Source organism: Cnephaeus nilssonii (assembly GCF_951640355.1).
Source record: "Cnephaeus nilssonii genome assembly, chromosome: 7".
NCBI lineage: Eukaryota > Metazoa > Chordata > Mammalia > Chiroptera > Vespertilionidae > Cnephaeus > Cnephaeus nilssonii.
This window is the reverse complement of record NC_137078.1, coordinates 58,101,414-58,114,805: the sequence shown is the minus strand read 5'-3', so window position 1 is coordinate 58,114,805 and position 13,392 is coordinate 58,101,414.

The following is a 13,392-nucleotide window of genomic DNA, read 5'->3' as shown; positions in this document are numbered from 1 at the left end:
TCAGTGCACATCATAGCGAGCGGTTGGGCAGGCTTAGCATATCATTAGCATATCACGCTTTGATTGGTTGAACGGCTGACTGGTCAACTGACACTTAGCATATTGGGCTTTTATTATATCGGATAATAAAAGCCTAATATGCAAATCGGCGGAACGGCCAGTTGCTATGACGCACACTGACCACCAGGGGGCAGATGTTCAATGCAGGCCAGCCAAGGCAGGTGCCAGCAGGGGGCCCCCTGATCACCCCACCGGTTGCCCCACAGAAGGAGGCCACCGGAGGCGGCAGTGGGGGGCGGGGCTGGCGCCAGGCTGGCCAAGGTGGGTTCCGGCAGGGGCCCCGATTGCCCCACTGGTCACCCCGCTGGTTGCCCCACACATGGCCCTAGGGATCCTACCTGTGCACAAATTTGTGCACTGGGCCTCTAGTATATATATATTTTCTTTGATACCAGAGAAGGGAAGGGAAAGGGAGAGAGAGGGTGGGGGGCATGCGTGGGGAGGGGTTTGGGATGGGAATGGGGGATGAGGACAAATATGTGATACCTTAATCAATAAAGTAATTTTAAAAAGGGGGGAGAGAGAGAGAGAAAGAAATATCAATGATAAGAAAGAATCATCAACCAGCTGCCTCCTGCACATCCCCTACTGGGAATCAAGCCCAAACCCCAGGCATGTGCCTTGACCGGGAATTTTACTGTGACCTCCCAGTTCATGGGTCAATGCTCAACCACTGAGCCACATTGGCCAGGCCTGTCTTGGACTTCATCTCCCTCTCTCATTTCACATCTGGTGAATGGCCAAGTCCAAAGCTTTTGAGTAAGCAGCATCCCTTTCTTTTTGGGGGACTGGTTTGTAAGCTGTCTATATCCTCCACTAAATCAGTGACCTCCAGCTGGTTCCTAGACTCTTTTCTCCAATTCTTTATTCAACAAATACTCACTGAGCTCCTACTACCTGTCAGGTGCTGTGCTAGGAGCTAAGTACACAGGAATGAATTAAGCAGAGAGATCCCTCCTCTCACTGAATGTAGGGATGTAAGTGGATAACAGGGTTGACAGCCCAGTGTTTACCCCACTCTTCATTGTGTAGCAGTGAATGCAATTCCAGGAGGTAACCTCAATCCTAGGGTTGTATTTCCCATTAGTCCATCCACATCCTGTTTATTGGTCATAAGCTCAGGGTCAAGATGACCACCCTAAGGCATTCTTCTTGATGGTAAGGAGAACATGTGACCCAACCTGAATCCCACCTACCTCTGCATTTCCACTCGGGAGATAATGGAAGATCTTTATTTGTGTAATATCTACACCTGAAAGCATCCAACATAGGCATTAAACAAGCCAATACAAGATTATAAATACAATTTCAAATAAAGCTACTTACTGTGAAGGCAAAGGAAGTGTAATGGACAAAATAACCCATAAAGGGGGAGTGTAGGCAAAGAAGGAATCTGCTTAGAGTAGACGTTCATGGAAAGTGTCTGAGAGGGTGATGTCAAAGCTGCTACTAGAGAATGAGAAAGAGCCTGACGGCAGGGCAGGGGGGCAGTGAGTAGGCTAGCATTTGAGGCAGAGGAAGTAGAACATGTCGTGGGCCCCAGATAGGGAAGAGCATCATGTCTAGAACGTTGACCAGCAAAGGGAACATGGAATGTAGGAAGACGGGGTCCTGGATGCCACGGAGAAAAAGTGGGTGAAATCAGTGGGAAGCGAATAAGATATTTTAAGAAACAGAGGGTGAGGCTACATTTTTAGAAGATCACTATGAGTTGAAAATAGATTGTGGGGTAGCAAAGATGGAAACATGAATAGGAAACCATCGCATAAGTCTAAGTAAGATGCAGGAGGATGGCAGTAAAGATGAAGGAAGCGGAATGGTTGGAAACCCATTTTAGAAGCAAGAACAGTAGGGCTTGGCTGGTTATAAGAGTGTGAAGAGGGGTTCGTGACTTGGACAGTTGCATGGTGGTGTGGCTTTCTGGGCTGGGGACCATGGAGCAGAGTAAGGAATGAAGAGTCAATGTTCGATATATTCAGTGTGAGGTGGCTACAGATGTGCAGTTCATTCATCCTACAAAGTTCAGCCCAGTAACTACTGATGACTGACTCACCTTGAGCATTGGCTCAGTGACAGGCATTGTGGCAAGTTCTTTTCATCTACTACCTATTTACTATGATTGAGCTCTGTTTAGTCAGCGTGGTAAAAGAGCTTTCAGTTTCACCACTCTACCTACCTAATCCCCTTAGTGGCGTGTTCCTGAGTTCATGCTATGCTTAAATTCTGAGTCTCATCCTACTACGCTTTATACACCGCTGCTGTGTTCCAGCCAACTGATCTACCAACCAAACACCTTCTGACTTTCCTGATGTGATATCCTTTTGTTCATGTCTTTTGTGTGTGAGTGGGTTTTTTCCCAGTCTTATTGAGTTATAATAAACATATAAAATTATGATATTTAAAGTATACATCATAATGATTTGATATGTATTTGTTGTGAGAGGATTTCCCCATTTATTTAACACATCATCACCTTATTTGTTTGAGAACAATAAATTTTAGCAAATTTTAATTATACAATAAAACTGTTATCAACTATAGTTGCCATGTGTTATATTAGATCCTCAGATCTTATTCATCTTATAGCTGAAAGTTTGTACCCTTTACCAACCTCTCCCTATTTCCCCACCCCCAGCCCCTGGTAGCCACTTTTCTACTCTTTCTGTGAGTTGGGCTTTTTTTATTATTATTATTTTTTAGAATTCACACACAAGTATGGAATCTATGCAGTTTGGCTTCCTCTGTCTGGCTTATGTCACATAGCATAATGTCCTCAAGGTCTATCCCAATCTTTGCAAATGGCAGAATTTCCTTTCTTGTGGCTTTTTGTTCACACTTTTTTTTTTTTAATCTACTTATATGTTCTCTTCAACTCTTAGGAGAAACAACTGCTCCTCTCACCTTAGCAAGTCTCAATTCAAATGAGACTCCATTCTATAACCAGGCTCCTTTACCCCACTCACCCACTTGTACTCCTGATAGAAAGTGAGGTCTGAACCTCCGGTTCTCCAGTGTGCTTACTTATCACCCCAGTCATGAGCCTCTGTCTTCCAATCATGCTTTGGCCAGGTGAACTGTGGTGAACTGTCTGCCCCTCGTGCTCTGGCCGAGTGAACTGTCTTTGCCTCATACTCTGGCTGGATGAACTGCTCCCAGCACTCTGGCCGAGTGAACAGTCTTCACCTCTGTATTCTGCTTGTGCTCTGGCCAAGTGAACTGTGGTGAACTGTCCTCTCCTCAGCTCTCGCTAAGTGAACTGTTCCCAGCACTCGGGCCACGTGTACTGTCTTCGCCTTGTGCTCTGGCCGAGTGAACTGTATCCAGTGCTCTGCCAAATGTACTGTCTTTGCCTCATTCTCTGGATGAGTGAACTGTTCCCAGTGTTCTGGCCAAGTGGTCTGTATTCTGCTTGTGCTCTGTCCGATTGAACTGCTCCCAGCACGCTGGCTGAGTGAACTGTCTTCACCTCATGCTCAGGCCGAGTTAACAGTTCCCAGTGTTCTGGCCAAGTGGTCTGTATTCAGCTTGTGCTCTGTCCGATTGAACTGCTCCCAGCACTCTGGCTGAGTGAAGTGTCTTCACCTCATGCTCAGGCCGAGTTAACAGTTCCCAGTGTTCTGGCCAAGTGGTCTGTATTCCGCTTGTGCTCTGTCCGATTGAACTGCTCCCAGCACGCTGGCTGAGTGAACTGTCTTCACCTCATGCTCAGGCCGAGTTAACAGTTCCCAGTGTTCTGGCCAAGTGGTCTGTATTCCGCTTGTGCTCTGTCCGATTGAACTGCTCCCAGCACGCTGGCTGAGTGAACTGTCTTCATCTCATGCTCAGGCCAAGTTAACAGTTCCCATTGTTCTGGCCAAGTGAACACTCTTCTGCTTGTGCTCTGGCCAAGTGAACTGTGGTGAACTGTCCTCCCCTCGTTCTCTGGCTTGGGGCCAAAGATGGGGAGTGAAGTGTTCCCAAAACTCTGGCCAAGTGTACTGTCTTCGCCTTGTGCTCTGGCCGAGTGAACTGTTTCCAGTGCTCTGCCAAATGTACTGTCTTCACCTCATTCTCTGGATGAGTGAACTGTTCCCAGTGTTCTGGCCAAGTGGTCTGTATTCCGCTTGTGCTCTGGCCGAGTGAACTGTGGTGAACTGTTCTCTCCTCGTGCTGTGGCTGAGTGAACTGATCCCAGGTCTCTGGCCAAGTGTACTGTCTTCACCTTGTGCTCTGGCCGAGTGAACTGTTCCCAGTCTTCAGGCCAAGTGAACTGTCTTCTGCTTGTGCTCTGGCCAAGTGCACTGTGGTGAACTGCCCCCCTCGTGCTCTGGCAGAGTTAAGTGTCTTGTACTCATGCCCTGGCTGAGTAAGCTGTGGTTAACTGTCCCCCTCATTCTCTTACCGAATGGACTATTTTCTCTTCATGATCTGGTCAGGTGATAGGTGGTGAATTGTCTTCTCCTCATCCTCTGGCTGAGTCAAGTGCAGTAAACTGCCCCCCTTGCATTCTGGCCAGGTGAACTGTGAACTCTAGTCCCCTTGTGCTCTGGCCTGGTTAACTGTCCTCTCCTTCTCTCTTCAAGTGAACTGTCTTCCCCTTGTACTCTGGACCGGTGAACTGTCCTCCTCTGTTACATTCTGCCTGGGTTTGGCCAAGCATTGTCCACTCATGAATATTACATAGGTGCCACCTGTGTTATTTTTATGTGTTGTTTTCTAGGTCTTGCTGTGCAACACAGGAATTTTTTTAAAAATCCAAAGATCCTTCTTGCCACCCCTTGCTGGCCCTGGCTCTGGCCAGAGGAAGTGGTCCCCTCATAAGATGGCCCAGCTTGACAGTTATCAGTGTTTCTCCCCTCTGGGGCTCCCCCACAGCTTCTGGGGCTGCTGCTGCTCTGGGTGGCAGCGAAAATCTTATTTTCATGATGGAGTATCTGACTCCTTAATTCCCTGCTGCCCAGCTGGCTGGTCGGCTCCCGGCATGTGCTTCCTCGCTGGCTGGTCCTCTCCCAATGTGCATTGCCCGACTGGCCGGTCCTCACCACTTGCGCGCTTCCTGTCTGGCTGGTCCTCTCCCCGTGAGCCCTGCCCAGCTGGCCGGACCTCTCCAGGTGCGCGCTTCCTGTCTGGCTGGTCCTCTCCAGGTGCGCGCTGCCTGGTTGGACGATGTTCCTCCTCACCTCCACTCTAATTGGTGGAGTGTTGGTGTTCCATTCCAGGCTCCCTGGGGAACTGGTGGTCGTGCCTGGCATGCTTTCTGAGGGCGTGGTGGTCTTGCCTCGCAGGCTTCCTGAGGGCGTGGTGGTCGTGCCTGGCATGCTTTCTGAGGGCGTGGTGGTCGTGCCTGGCATGCTTTCTGAGGGCATGGTGGTCGTGCCCCTAATGCTGCATGAGGAAGTGGTGCTGTTCCATTCAAGGTTGCCTGGGGGAGTGGACACATTGGATTCTGGGCTCGGTGGTGGAGTCACAGGGTCTCTGCCCTTCTTCCCTGATGCCCACATCCCCTGGGCTCTAGAAAGTCTCATGTTGGGGTCAGAGGAGGAGCAAGGCCTTACCTTTATCTTCCGGGCACCGATGTTCAGTTTCATATTTAAAATCCGGTAAGTCCCCATGATGTTATTGAATTTTCTCCCCATCAGGGATTCTTCTATTTCCTCCTTCTGATAGCCCAAGGTCCTCATGATCTGTGTTACCTGGGGGTCTAAGGCAGTACAATGTAGTTCAATGTAGGGTGTCATTATCGCTGACTGCCCAGTATTTACCCAATGATCTCGCATTATAATTTCCAGGGTGGGTCTTCGGCCAGCGTCAATGTTGATCATCTTTTGTAATAGTTTGTGGCACGGTACTGATAGAGAATAAGGAATAAAAAAGACCCCGCTTAAGATGTACTCCGTGAGTTGTTCTAAGTTTTTGCCCGTAAACGGAAGAACCCCAGTCAACATCTTGTACAGCACGATCCCCACGCTCCAGACGTCCACCTTCGGGCCCTCGTACGGTTCAAGCCGGAACAATTCTGGGGCCATGTAGGGGTTAGTGCCACAGACGGTGGTTAGTTTGTCCTCCATGAACACTTCACTCAGTCCGAAGTCAGCCAGTTTTATATTCAGCCCCATGTCTAGAAGGATGTTCTCGGGTTTTATGTCGCGGTGGACAATATTTTTTTGATAGCAGTAATGGACTGCTGACAGGATCTGGCGAAATGGGGCTCACGCTTTCTTCTCCGAGAAAGGACCACACTTTCTTATATACTCACGTAACGTGCCCTCAGAAGCGTACTCCATAAACATGTAGACTTGTTGGTTGGTGTTAATCACTTCAAATAGTGTAGTTATGTTCGGATGATTCAGTTCTTGGAGTGAATAAATCTCTTTGGCTACATCTGAGGAGTCTTCATAGTTCACAATTTTCACGGCCACCTCCATGCTGGTCATGATGTGCCGGGCCAGTCTCACCTTGCCAAAGGAGCCCTTCCCGATGTCATTGAGGATTATATAGTTGCCAGTGTGCCACTCCACATTGGCAGAGGTGTCTTCAAAGAAGTCAGCCATGTTGTTATAAAAAAATAGTATTTGTTCCCACTGAAGGGAATCAGTGGGAGGAGGGGAGGAGGAAGAGGAGGAGGAAGGGGAGGAGGATGATGATGAAGGGAAGAGGAGAATGAGAAGGAGAAGGAAGAGGTAAAAAGCAACAACCAATCAATCCACTAATCCACGAAAAACCAACCACTCACTACCAATCAGCTTTCTGGGCTCAGTCAGCACCTTATATAGGTTTGCAATCAGATCACAGTGGCACCTTATGAGATCAGAGCAAGAAATGAACTAATCATGGTTGGAAATGAACCACAGTAGTTTTCTCACCTTTTGGTCCCATGATCCTTATACTCTGGTAAAAAAATAAATGACTACCAAAGAGCTTTGTTTAAAATATAGAATATTAAAAGTTGATGTTTACTTTATTAGAAATGAAAATCTGGAAGGAAGGAAGGAAGGAAGGAAGGAAGGAAGGAAGGAAGGAAGGAAGGAAGGAAGGAAGGAAGAAAGGAAGGTAGGTCTGACTTATTCTCATGCTCCAGGTCTGAGTTCAAATATCACCTGCTTAGTGAGCTTCCATTCCTACCTGCCTCACCCAGCCCATCACATTTGTCATCTTCATAGCACTGACCACAGTGTGGATCTTGTTTACTGTCTGTCCTTCCTATGAAGAGAGGAACATGACTGTAGAAGGGAGGAACATGACTGTAGTGTTCCCTGTGTCTAGCACAGTGAGTGGCAGGCAACACAGTAAGTATTTAATCAATATTTGTTCACTGGATTAATAATGAGTTTGGGGAACAAAAGAAAATATGACCAACTATTTAATCAAAGTGATTCCTAAAACATCTTAAAAAGTAGTCATGTTCTGTCCTCACTTAGGTTTGGAGACAGATAAGATAGGAAAGAGGAGGGCTGAAGTCTGGGTTCCCAGGAATTTGGTCTCTTGGTAAGACTGAGGAAGGCCAAGTGGTAGGAGCCTTGTTGTAAAGATGAAGGAAGATGATTCGTCCTTCCAGTGGTACTTGCTAAGGATGCAATAAGATTGGAACTGTATTGAGGCTGCAAGGTATTTTTTCACTTTGAATATCCAATACCAGATTACACAAAGGACTTGTCAGGTGACCCTGAGTAGACCATTTAGGTGAATTTCTGTGTTACTTAAATGAACAATCTCTGTGGACAGAAGTGATGCTGAGACTTACTGATTTACATTTGTGAAGACACTGAAACCTCTGAATGGAAGACATCCTGCATGGGTACAAAGGGTGAGGTAATATTTTGGGGCAAATTTTACCCTTTATGAAGGCAGAGAGGGAGCAGGCAGGCTTGGGGACACTTAGGGGGAGCCTCTGGCACATTATTTTTCAAACTAATCTTCGAAGAAAGCTCCCTACTTTCAGTACATTGAGCGTTTTAACCACATGTACACGTTATTATTCGAGTAATTACTTTCCTTTAACATTTCCCTCCTAAAGTCTCAGCTCTGTGTAAAGGCAATCTTTAGAGGGATTAGGCTGTGAGCTTTTCCCTCGACTGCACTTTAGTTTGTTACTTTTACCTACATCAGTGACACTCAGCTCCTAAGCATGACAGTCTCTCCTGCTGAGCTGATTGGGACCCAAAGGGGGTCATCTCATCAATTCTAGACAGCTGTTCACAAGTTCCAGTCAGAGATTAGAATAAGCTCAGAAAGGAGAAGGGAGAATTTCAGCAAAAGCTGCCAGTCTATGACTTAATTGTATCCATTTATAAAAAGTGGTATTAGTAGTTACTTAATAAATAATACCAATAGAATAGGTCATTTCTTAGCATAATGATCCCTTTCAGCAAGGTAAATGCATACTCACAGATCAGACATTGAATGTAAAACTGTCAAACCAAAAGCCAAGCTTAAAAAAAAAAAAAGAAACAGGCTATCATAGTTTTCAATATGCTACATCAGTTATATGCTTGTGATGTGCCCAAATGAGCATATCGCTTTTTTATGTTTTTCTTGACCTTGTAAATTTGCTTAGTGTGGGCAATAAGTAATCTTACTACTTGTTCTCAGGAGTAATAAGGATTTTTTTGCTTTTCTGTGCCTGGCTCTTCCTGAATGTGGACTGAGCTCCTTGACCCTTTCAATAAATCCAGACAAGTCCTAGGAACTGCTCCTTCATTCTTCCTCTGTCCATCATATCTCCTGGGATTTCTTTACCTGCTTCACCTCCAAAATCTCTTCTTCCTCAGGAGGTAGCAGGGCCCCTTCTTCCTGCTCAAAGGCCTTCCATGCAAGGTTGCGTTCTTCCCAGGTCCAGTCTCCTTACGGGGTGTTTCCTAGACCTCAGCCAAGGTTCTGGTTAGATGAATACCACACATGGAGCCATAGGAGAGGTTGCCCACATCCAGCCCTAGGACTCAGGAATTCTTGGCTCCTCATACATGAACTATGTGAGTGCCGTGGGGCCATTCTATTCCTTGGCCGCTAGTGTCCTAGCTCATATTTCCTCTTTTTGTGCCAAAGTTTTCTCAGCTTTTGAACTAGTTTTCTTAAGGGAGGCCTGTCACTCCAGGCTGCCTGGAAAGATGGAATGCAAAGTCCCTAGAGACTGATTTGTAAACTCCTGTCCCTCTGATTCATCACCTGACAATATAATATTAAACATTATAACAAAGGAGAAAAAAGTTGAACCACTAAATTACTCTAGGCAAGGCATCCTAAACAGTGACTAGGATATTTTAAAGAAAATGTTTGGCATTTCAAATTAAGTGGGGTTTTTTTAATGTCTGCAGGGTTTTCTCTTGTTTTTGATAGGGCACCTTTGTGTTCTATTTGATTTGAAAGAGCCCGAGGGTGTTGACTTGAAAGAAAGCAACTCAGGGTACCATCACTATCATCTACTCAGTCAACATCAAACTTTATTGAACAATCACTGAGTGTAAAGCATGTTACACTACACATGCTAAGAAAATACATCATTCTCTTCACACTATAAAGGATGAATCCAAACAAATGGAAATACTCGTTTTTCTGGTCACTCATATGTGCACAATTCAAATAGACAGGTGTGGGGTATATAGAGGTGCTTGTTATAAGGTCTTCAAATGAGCACATTTTTGCATCCAGCTACTGGTTCTATAAATTGTCTCAGAGACTCCTACATGTAATACAGCCTCAAAAATCTTGCAGGAACTATGAAAAAGGAAATAGGATTCACCATTTGTTTAGAACAGCATCTCAATGTGATACTGATCAGGCAGCATCTATATTCATGTCTAACCTGCTAACCCATGGACTATCCTCATAGTAATATGCTTAGTAACTTTTTCTCATCAGTAAAAGAGCTCAACATTTTATAGGAATTATACTTGCTCAAAATCCTATGATTGGTATAGAATTTCTTCTTTGGTACATGTTGTTACTACATTTATTCCAAAGTTAAAGTTGATTTGGCCTCTTTCCTAAATATCAGAAATTCCTTGGGGCAAGAGTCAATGCATTCAAAATGAGAAAAAAGAAAGTCTTTTGTTTGACTTGCCAGTTTTTGCTCAATCTCAAGGAAAGTGATTTCAAGATAATATAGTGTTAGGGTAGGCGTTTGCCAACCAGATTGGTTTTCTCCAGAGACCTACCCAGGCCTCAGATATACAGGTCAATATACAACAAGTTGTTATCCTAGAGACACCCATAATCGGCCGCCTACTTCTTCTTCAAGTCCCACATAGGAACCAATGTAATGGTGATTTGGTAAAAACATAGCAGATAACAACCCTTTTTTTAATCCCTGAAAAACACACACCCAGGAACCTTTATAGAAAAATACTGTTTTTTAAAGTTCTAAATATAAAACATACTTCCAGGTTTCATTAGCATTTCATTTGGTCTTGATATATGATTTTACCCCTCTCATAGAGACATTTAATCTCTAGCGTCAAGTACCTTTAAACAGCCATGATCTCAAATTGTAATAAAAGACACATTTTTAGTAGAGGAAAAGCCTGTTATAAGTCCCTCACCATAACATCTTTAGAAAACTACAGAAGATGCCCAAATAGTCCTTTTGTTAAAAAAACAAACAACAAAAAAATGATTCAGTTATTTTCTATATCCAAAGGTCTGCAACAAGTTCATTTTTGAACAAAAAGAAGGGAAGGGTGGTTCCAAATATAAAATTACACAAAGTTGTTTCTTATTTTTGAAGGAGAAAATAAACTTGATAAATAGGCAATCAGCTTGATGAGCAAACTTGTGTAAAGTACCTGCTTTGTGCGAGTCACAATTCTGGGGATGGAGAAGATACAAGAACACATAAAGCATCATAGTCCCTGATAGGGCATTAATTATAGTACCCTCACTATTTTTATAGATGATGAGGATTGTCATAACTGATGTTTACTGTCACCCAGATTCCAATATTACATGGCTAGGAGAGAAGTGATATATGGGATATCTATCCATAACATATAATTAACTGTTACATAAGTATGTGATGCTGATAGATATGGCTCTATCTGTAACTGGTGGAGGAGGAGAAAGCATGCTGGTTTGGGGATAAACATGACAATGAAAGGGGGTTCAATGTGGGACATTGTGAGACAACTATGGGTCTTCAAGCATAAACTATCCTGAATATAGCTGGTGATCCCTTCCCAAATGGATACATCTGAATTATAATACCCTTTATTAAGGGAATTAGAAATTGCTCCAAGCAGGTGTAGCTTTAAATAATAGGTCAGAGAAATGACCTATTGTGCTCCTGTTGGTCACTGACTAAATGAGTTACTAATACTGGAGATATCAACTCACAGTGAGGAAGGAAAAGAGAGTGTGAGAGGCTTGGAGGAAGAGAAACAGAACAAAACAAGATGAGAAGAAAGGACCTGCATGTGATGGCCATGCTCTGATCACAGAGTGAGAGGTAGGTAGAGACAGATGGAACTTCCCTGACACTCAGCCTCTGCCCCAGGCTTGCCTAACATAGCAGGATCCAGTTGCCTGTCTTTTCCAGCACGATGTTCCATGAAGGTTTCTGACATGAGACTCATTATCTCTCTGAAATCCAAAGAACTCAGTGGAATGATTCTGTCTACACTAGGCCTTGGAAATACAGAAGTACAGAGTCTGGCCAGGGAAACAAACAGTAAATAAGTCTTAAATTATTAAACTACAACTGTGTGGCAATGAAAAGCACAGACTATTAGGAGAGACTATTAGGCCAAACTAGTCTAGTCTAGGAGTAAGAGACAGTTTCCTTGAGTAAGTGACATACAAACTGAAACCTCAAGGATGAGTTGGACCAGCCATGTGGAGAGGACAGGAATACATAAAGTGGGGGAAAAGAGTATGTGCAAGCTATTTGCTAACTATTATAACATTATGCCAAACTCTTAAAGGAGCAGTCAAATAGCTAAGAGATAACTCCAATTCGTTCTCTTAATTTACCACCCAGACAACTTTCTATTTTGTGTATTGAAAGAATCAAACTCATGCAGGAAAGCAGGGTTCTAAGAAAAATGGAAACATGCTGAGCAAAGAAGAAAAAAAATGTGAATAACAGACACAGCAGTTACTGACAATAGTCTATAAAAAAAAAATAAATAACTCCGATACCATGACTACGCCAACAGCCGGCATTATCATTTCTGACCATTGCCCCAGCCTGGTGGTCTGGCGTTCAGCCCTAATGTCCATGGAGGCAGAGATGGTCCCTCCTCTTTCTCTTCCTGGGCAAAACTGCTCAGTGTTGACCAGATGTGAATGCTAGCCACACACCCTCCAAACACATAACAATCCCGCTTTATCTGACAGTTGCAGAGTCTTTTCTTTGGGGTGAGATAGCATGATGTCCTAAACATCTAGGGAGTCATTATTTGATGTGCTAACAAAACCACATTTAATCCTGCATGCACTCAGATTTCCCCAACAACACAGCTGTAGATGACAGGAAGTTGGACAAGCATGCCGTTTGGGGCTGTGGTAAGGGATCCATGGATGTGGCTCTAGCCTTGGAAGCTGGACAAGAGTGCTCATGTTGGAACTGGGCTCTCCTCATGAGCAGGGACCAGCCTACTCTGGTCCTCCAGGCCCCCAGGGGCTTCTGTGTGAAGAAAAAGGTTCCATGTCCTTCCCCATTCGTCCCCCTTTAGTCCAGCATCCGCACGTGAGGCGCTAACACTTCTTTCTCCATAAGCGACACTGAGAAATCGCACTGCATTTGGAGACTTATGCCTGCATCTGCGGCTCTGGCAAGATAAAACATGGCATGAGGGCCATTTATCGCCTGGCCATTCTTACCAAAGACAACAGAACCCACGCAGAGGACTAGGTTAGTTTCAAATGCATGGCACTGAAGCTCTAAATTGGCTTGACTGCCCAAACATCTACCCATCCTTAGAAAGGCTCCCAGGTCAACTTCCTCTAAGAACCTTTCCCTGACCCTTACCCAGGAAAGACTGACGTCCCTCACCTGAACCCTAGTCTACAAGGTTCTGTGCGGTACCTCAAACACACCCTCTCTATCTCTCTATCTCTGTCTCTCTTTCTCTATCTCTCTCTCTCATCTACATGGACAGTGAGTATCCTTAGGAAAGCCTTTGCCACATTCCCCCTCCTAGTTCCTCCATGTAACCAATTCAGCACTTACTAGGTCATAAGCACTTGAGTGAACAACTCACTGATCAATCAGCTCACACAGGGATGGGTAAGTGGACACAACAGAAACTTCCTCTAAGATCCTTTCAAATCTGAAAATCCAAAACAAAGCATTAGTTCTCCATCTTTGACCAAAGCTTTGCTGCCTTTGCCCTGGCTGTGTTTCATAGTGGTTAGAGCATC